Below are 8,715 nucleotides of genomic sequence, written 5' to 3' on the forward strand. Positions count from 1 at the left end.
CTTCTTCTGTCTTAGCTCATTCCCTTCCAGGTAGCGCCCAACCGAGACCCTGGAGTAACTGATTGCAGGGTGGGTTACAACCCCTAGACTGAGTAACCCAGACCCCCAAACGCAATCGACACAGCACACAGAGGAGAATCCCACATCACACACACACACACACACACACACACACACACACACACACACACATACACAGTGGGTGAGGATAGGTGTTGTTTGTGGAGGCCCAAAAATGTGAGCCTATCCCCATGTTGTCTGAAGGTCAGAGAGTTTTAGCTTTTTCAAAGTTGTTGATAACATGTGTGGCTTGTACACTGATCTAGGGTGTGGTTACTTGGTCTTTTTGACATTAAGATGGTGCACACAGGGACATCCACTCCACCTAGACCAAGGTCAGATAATTCAAGACCATTTCTGCTCCTTCTTTTGAATTAAAAGGTCTGGCCTAGGGAGGGGCTGCTTCAGGATATTTGGTCTAGGGTGGGTTCACTGCCTAAACAACAGAATGCTTTTCTCATGATTAATGTCTTGATGTCTCAAAGTATCAAAGAAGCAAGTAACTGTTCTAGTTGTCCTTTGTATCATGTTAAAGGAGTCTTTGGCCTTTTCTCCCATGTTGTATTGGGGTATAAAAGTGTATGGAAAACTAAATGCAGGTGGTTTCAGTGTTCTCAGAAACTCCCTCCTGGGACTGTCCTATGTTTCTGTTTTATTATTTTCACTCACATCCTCGTACTAACTCTTCTTTTTTATATTTATTTATTATTTATTTATTATGTATACAATATTCTGTCTGTATGCCTGAAGACCAGAAGAGGGCGCCAGACCTCTTTACAGATGGTTGTGAGCCACCATGTGGTTGCTGGGAATTGAACTCAGGACCTTTGGAAGAGCAGGCAATGCTTTTAACCACTGAGCCATCTCTCCAGCCCTTTAATCCCCATGCCCCTACCTTGGTAAGTGGTACTTTTGTCGAAGATGGTCTCTGACAGGTGTTGCTTAACTAAAACTAAAAAAGATTTTTTTATTTCCTGTGTTTTCTTTTAAAAGATTAATAATTTCAGCATTTTTTTTCTTTCTTTGAAACAGAGTCTCATGTAGCTCAGGCTGGCCTCAAACTCACTGTGTAGCTCAGGCTGACTTTGAATCCTGGTCTTTCTGCCTACTTCCTGATTGCAAGAATGATAAGCATGTGCCTTCTATAGGTTCAATTTTGCATCTAAGTTTATGATCTCCTAGCTTTAATTTTTGCATATGAACAAAGTGAGAAGCAGGCTCTTCATATCACACAGACATCAAGTGTTCTGGCACCATTGCTGGAAGTCTGTCCTTCCCTCACTGGATTCTCTTGGTACTTTCAGACAGGAGCATGTACGGCCCAACATCAGTTCAGCGCATCTGCTTGGGTAGATGCCAGGATTCTAGCTGGTTCTTTTTATCTTGCTCCTTATCCATTTGTCAGAAACACATCTAAATTATAGCTTTAGTGTTGCCTAGAAATCAGGTAGTTGAAATCCTGAAAATTTGTTATTATTATTGAAATAATTTTAATTAGTATGATCTTTTCTTTCCAAATGTGTTTTTATAATCACCTGGCCTATTTTTTTTTTAAATCCTGTTTGCATTTTGACCAGAACAACATTGGGTAGGCAGAGAAATTCTAGTGATACTGAGACGTTTGATCACAGAACACGGTAAGCCTCTCCATTTCTTTAGGATGTCTTTGATATGTCTTAGTCATGTTTTCCAGCTTTTTCTCACATCGGTGTTACACGTGCTGTGTTAAATATATTCCCCAGTGTTCTGATGCTGTGTGCTTTTGCATCAATTCCATTCCCAAATGTTTGTTCCAGTACACAGAAACACAATTCATTTAAAAATATTTATCTGAATCATGTGATCCTGATGAACCCACCTTAAAAGCTCCTTATTGATACACTGTGCTTTCTGTTTGTGATTATTATTTTGGGAGAATTTTAACAAATCAAGATCATTTTACTTTTCGTTGTCCAATTAACTATTTATTTCCTTTTCCTGCCTGTGCCTCCCATACAGTCCTGCATCACAGAGTGGATGGCAAGCAATTTGTTCCAGGCCCAGTGAGAAGGCAGTCAGTGTTTACCATTAAATGAAGGCTATCATATACCTTTTAAAATCAAACTCATAAATTTCTATTTTCGATTGCTTTTTTCTTTTTTCTTTTTTTTTGAGACAGGGTCTCACTATGTAGCTATGGCTGTTCTGGAACACTCTATGTAGATCAAGCTGGCCTCCAGCTCACTGAGATCCTCCTGCCTCTGCCTCTTTTGAGTGCTGAGATTAAAGGTATGTGCCACCATGTAGGGCTTTAAAAATTTTTTTTAAATTTTCTATTGATTTTTTTTGTTTATTGAGAGATTTAAACATGCCTAAATGTTAAATTTGATCAATTCTTTTCTCAGTTAGTTACAATAGTCACTTTTCTTTATTATTCTTTCAATATTGTAAATGATATTAACTTTTGGGTACTGAGCCCATTTTGCATCCCTGGGATCAGTATGAGGGATTTTACTTACATCTTAGTAGATTCTCTTTGCTTAAAAAGGGTCCAGGTGCTTGCATGCCTGCTTGGGGTTAGGAGGAAGGTAGCTGAGAGCAAGCCTGCTGCCCAGCACCCCGGCCGGGGAGAGTGGCTGGATGCACAGTCAGGAGAGCATGGCCGACTCCCACCACCTTACACAGAGACATTTCCAGGCTGCACAGTGTGCTTCCCAGGGTTGATGTGGTGAGGACGGCTCCCACTGCAGTCTCAGAGGCAGTGAACTGACCTCCACCATGTGGGACTGGGTAAAGCAAGCAGGCAGGGCCAAGTTGGTCCTAGTCACACCTGCTTAGCATTTAAAAAAAAAAAGCACTCCTGGTCAAAAAGTCATTACAGATATGCATGCAATAAAGACAAATTCAGATGGAAAAAAACTTGGTCATAGTGTTGGATAAATGTATATAGACTTAAGAGAGAGAGGAAAGGAGTACAGAGAGTTATAAAAATAAGTAAATAATTTTTAAAAATAAAACAAAGTCTTTAAAGAAACAGAGTACAGATGGTCATAGATTAAAGGAGTAAAGAGAAATAAGAAACCATGTAAAGATGGAATATACACAGAGTCTGAATTATGTATAGTATTGTGTTTTTTTTTTTTGAATTTTTTGGTGTGAATGAGCTAAGTACAGATAGACATTTCATTGTATGGGCTGCTAAGCTAAACAAACAAGTATATTTTATTTGTTTTGTTTTTGTTTTTTGAGACAGGGTGTCTCTGTAGCTTTGGAGCCTATCCTGGAACTAGCTCTTGTAGACCAGGTTGGCCTCGAACTCACAGAGATCTGCCTGCCTCTGCCTCCTGAGTGTTGGGATTAAAGGACTGCGCCACCACCGCCTGGATCAGCATATATATTTTAAAGGTATCTTGACTTCCAAATTTGGGTCTGAGGATATGTTGCTTTGGAAAAGAGGTTCTACTTTTGTTTCCACAGAGGGTGAGAACCTGTGGATGCCTTCCAGAATAATGTAGTTTGATGGACCAAGACTCCTTAAAAGGTTGTCGTGAACACCCCTCAAAATTACTTCACCCAACAAAAAGCAGGAAGCAGTTTGGAGAGAAAAATACACCCAAATTCCCAAATATTGTTTATAAATGTTTGTTTACATTTAAAGGGGGATATGCTATAGAGATGAATACTTTGCATTGGTATGGATCTTGCTCTATTGACACAAATTTAAGGTCAATTTTGTTACATGTATATTTCTGTTCTTGATTATGGTATTGTGTTTGTGTAGCTCATTTAAAAATGTAATGTATAATTAAGAAACACAGGTTAATAGTCATATATTATGGTCAAGCTTGTAGTCATGTTAGTTAGGTTTTCTAGATATACAGAGATGTCTTTCAGGTGGATAGGCATTCTTCAAACCTTTCAAAGCCATTTGGGCAGAAACTGCTCTTGACTGGACAACTTTGTGTTATACTCTATGAACTGGACATGCATGAACCACAGAAAAATGACTGCCGAACTTGCTTAAAGGTGAGACAGTCCTTTGGGGTTCCTGCTTCATAAAAGAGTCTGCCAGACATTCTGCAGGACACAGAAGAAAGCAACTGATGAACTTTGCTGGTACAAGGCATAAGAGATCTTCAAATTTCCTGCCTCATGGGAAAGTCTGCCATAAACTATGGGCCCATAGGCTGAAGATGGATGCCCCAACAGTACAGAAGAGCTTTTGGGTGACTGTCCAGGCAGCGAGATGTCTCTGTCAATTCTAGAGTTTTGGAAGTTGCTTACAACGCATTTCCTGTTTACTTAGGTAATATTATATCCTTCTAAAGTCTTTGATGGAGTTGAAGAATAGATAGTTATAGTTTTCCTTAGTTATGATAAAAGATAAAGTAGATATAAATATTATAACTGTAATTCTTGTTTTGTTATATATAATTTTACTATGTTAAAGTTAAAACCTTCCTTTTTATTTTCACTCTGTATCCTGTGAATATGTTTTATTGTCATTGGCTAATAAAGAAGTGGCTTTTGGCCAATGGCTTAACAGAATATAGCCAGGTTGGAAAAGATATATAGAGAAATTAGGTGGAGTTAAAGAAAGAAACCATGTAGCAGCTGCAGGAGACAGATGCACCAGAATGTTGCCTGTAAACCATGAGCCTCGTGGTAAAATATAAAAATATAATATAAAAATATAAAATAACTGAAGAGCTAGCCAATAAGAAGCATGAGCTAATAGGCCAAGCAGTGTTGTAATAATACAGTTCCTGCATGGCTATTTCCGGTCTGGGCGGTCGGGAACGAACAAGCGGCCTCTGCCTATAAAAGGCATCTTCCTCAATTGCTTCCCACCTCCTGTTTTCAGGCAAGATCTCTCACTGCACCTAGAGCTGCCTGGTTGCCAGGATAGGCCGGCCAATGAAGCCTATGGCTCCTTCTGTACATGGAATTCTACAGTACAGTGCCTCCCTTCCCTGGCCCTTTTGTTCTATTTACATAGTCTTGGCTGGTGCCTCATCCTCCTGAGTGCTTCCATTGCAGACCTTCTCCTCCTCTTTGTCTTCGTGACAATCACCTTCCTCTTCATCCTCTTTCTCCTCCTTTTCTCATTCTTTAAATCAAGAGACATGAGAGCCACTGTTCTGAAGGGCATGGTGTCAGCAGGTAGCAGACACCTTAGCCTGTGTTAGTGACTGCTCATCAGAAGCCTCTCTCAGAGCTCTCAGAGCCTGAGGCTGTAAGCAGAAGTCTCTGCCTTTGTCCCCAGACCCACGCTGTCCAGCCTGCAGAGGAGACTGTCCCAAGGATTCACCATCAGCCAGGGCACCTGCCTCCACTGCAGAGGGCAAAGGAGGTTCTAAGCACCAAGAACCATGTGGCCAGTGGAGTAAAATGACACCCTCCTCCCCAATGGAAAGGCACCTGGGCAGGTGCCCTTGGAGCCTTGAGACAGGATGGGTGAACGGTCACCTCCTCACTAGATGTGGGTCACCGCATGTGACCCCATAAATTACTAATTGCATGACTCATGAACCTGGGAAGTCAGGGCTTCCTGTCTTCTAGGGAGGAATTCCTGTCCTTCACTGTCTCTCTGGTGTTCAAAACTACAGTAGCAGACATGATACTAAAAGGGCCCAGCAACTCCTCAGAGGAATGATGAGGATCCTGGGCATGGAACAGGAAGGAGACTGCTGACACATGGGGTGGAGAATTCTCACCACTTTCTCCTCTGCACAGGGACACAGCCCATGGGGACGGGAACTACTCACCGAGGCCTGCTTCCATGCCAGGGCCTGGCTCGACAAGGCCATCGACTGTCACCGGTTGGTTGACTGATGTCAGTAAGCATCGAGCAGAGGTTCAGAGAGGGTGGACTTGCTGCCCTTTATCACATAGTCAGCAGACTGGGGCCTGAATCTCGGCCATTTCCTCTGCTCTGCTTCCTCTGCATGCCTTGCTCTCTTCTCCAGGGAGTCAGCACCCCTTGTTTTGGATCCTGTTTGGGTCAAGCCTCACATACCCCAAGGGCAAATTCAAGGTGAGGAAGATCTGCGAAGTCACTGGGCCAAAAATGACAGGATGAGGAGAAAGAAGGGGCCATTTCCCTTCTCCCTCTCTTTGGGCATCCTTGATCATCCAACAGAGAACAGTTTCCTTGACCCTGGAACAACTGGTTACCATTGGGTGTTCTCTGTCACAGTCCTTGTTTGCTTCCTTGGAGCAGATCTGAATGCATGTGGAGTCCCCATGTCCAGCTCAAGAACTGCACGCAGTGGGCAGATGCCTGTGTGACAGATGGCTATGTCATAGCTGTGGAGATCTGTGACCAGTATTCTCTGTTTGGGTTGCTGCATTGTGAAGAAGAGTTCCTAAACAACTGCATCTTAGCTTGCTTTCTATTAGAGCGATAGACACCAGGACCAGCAGCAACCGGGGGGAGGAGTGTGCTCATTGGGCTTATAGGTCCCAATCCACAGTTGATCATCAAGAGAAGTCAGGGTAGGAGCTCAAGCAAGAGCAGAGGCAGGGACTTCAGAGGAAAGCTTCTTACTGGCTCGCTCAGTTTGCTTTCTTGTATCACCTTCCCAGGGGTGGCGCCATCCACAGTGATCTGGGCCTTCCCACATCAATTATCAATAAAGAAAATGCCACCACAGACTTCCCCACAGGCCAATCTGATGGAGGCCACAGACTTGCCCACAGGCCAATCTGATGGAGACAATACTTTAGGTTCCTTTTCCCCAGATGATACTAATTTGTGTCAAGTCGACAAAAAAACATAACGATACCACACCAACCCCCACAAAGAAAAAAACCCCAAATTAACTAGCATAGCCTATCACCCTCTGGCCACCCTCACTCTTAGAATGCGGTTCACAAGGCTGGCTGAGGACTGCTAAGCTGGTGGCCACAGCTGAGTAGTCATGTCACCCTGCTGGAGAGGCTGGGCCACCCTGACCTCCCTCCACTGTCCTTCTCTACTTAAATAGACATCCAGATGGCCCCCTAGAGAAATGGCTGCTAGCATCTGAGAACACACGCTCTAGCTTGTGGGGTCCTGAGCCCTTGGAATCAAGGAACTAAGGTTCATAGGTAGAGTTGGCAGAGCAGGCTACAATCTGCCACCTGTCTCCAGGTTTGTCTCTACCTGCTCAGTTCCCGAGGGGCTTCCAGTTCACTCTGTGTTGTGGCTGTTGGGACACAGCTATCGGGAAAACCTTTGAGTGAGAGTAATGGGGACTGCCTTTACTTTCTCCAACCCCAATGGGCACAAAAGGAGTAAGAACAGCACCTACTGTGTTCTGGAATCTAACAGTGCAGAAGGAATTTGGCTTACGTTTCCTCCTAATTCTCCCGACAATTTGAGACTTGCCAAATACTCGCTGCATGTGAGGATCCAGAATAGAGGAGAACTGTGTCTCGGTGTTGCCACTAGGAGGCAGTAGAGTAACATTTGAACGTCTTTCCTGCCTCCAGACACCGCTGGCAGCCCAGGGTCGGCCACACCTTTGGGTTCCTATCATCTATTACTGGGCTTTTGTTCACACCTTCTCACCCCCATGAAGTCCCAGGTTCACAGGGTCAGAGTAGCTGGTGGCCTGTCAGGATCTGGGCTGAGAGGAAACCTCGCTTCTGGGTGCTAGGCAAAACCCACATGCAAGGACCAAGTGCTGCCCCCCAGAGGGCTCTGTCTCTTTGGTAACTGGCACCCTGCAGCCCCATCCAGGCCCCTGAAAGCTTTCAAGGCCATGCGCCAAGTCCTCAGCAGATGGCCGGCAGAGGATGCTGAGTGGAAGCAGATGTGTGGGCGTGTCTGGCTGTGGGCCCAGAGGAGCACCACATCTGGCGTCCTGGGGCTTGGAGTGGGAGATGCTCAGCTGGTGAGAGGGACTCAGACATGCTCCCTCACTCAGATCACGATGTGTTAGTGTGCTTGGCCTCAGAAAGAAATAGCTTCACTTCTCTCCCGTGCACTCTGAAACTGGTTCTGAGCCAGGAGTAGTTGGAGGACAACATCCGGCCTCTTCTACATTTTCATATGGGGAAACTGAGGCCTAGGGAGGAGCAAGGATGAGGAAAGCCTCCAACTTGACATGGCCATCTTGGTTATATTCACCACTTTCCATTGTCAGGTGACCATGAACCACATCTGGAACCCAGGCGTCAGGGGAGCAAGCTGGATGCCTGGACTTTTCTCAGCTGAGGCTGACTGGTTCATGGCTTTAGTTCTGGAGAGGGTTGGGAGACGTCTCATTTGACTGCTGTTCATTTTTGTTCAGCTTCAAATGGAAGCTTTGTCCCACTAGGGTGTCCTTAGGGTCCTTCAGTCTTACTATTGCCTAAGACAGCCTTCTGTTCTATGTGCTGGACAGATTGAACATCATGTGCTCTTGGGTCCATCTTTCTTATGCATTCTCTCTCTCTCTCTCTCTCTCTCTCTCTCTCTCTCTCTTTCTCTCTCTTTCTCTCCCTCTCTCTCGCTCCCTCTCTCTTTCCCTCTGTGTATGTGTACACATGTGTGCATGTATGTATTATGTTTGCATATAGAGGCCAGAGCTCAACAAATGTCTTCCTCTTCCTCCTCCTCCCCCTCCTCTTCCTCTTCTTCTTCTTTTCTTCCTCTTCCTCCTCTTCTTCTTCTTCTTCCTCTTTTTTTTTTTTTGAGATAAGGTTTCT

This window comes from Alexandromys fortis, unplaced genomic scaffold (assembly GCF_014885135.2).
Source record: "Alexandromys fortis isolate MF-2015 unplaced genomic scaffold, M_Fortis_MF-2015_v1.1 scaffold_352, whole genome shotgun sequence".
Classification (NCBI taxonomy): Eukaryota; Metazoa; Chordata; class Mammalia; order Rodentia; family Cricetidae; genus Alexandromys; species Alexandromys fortis.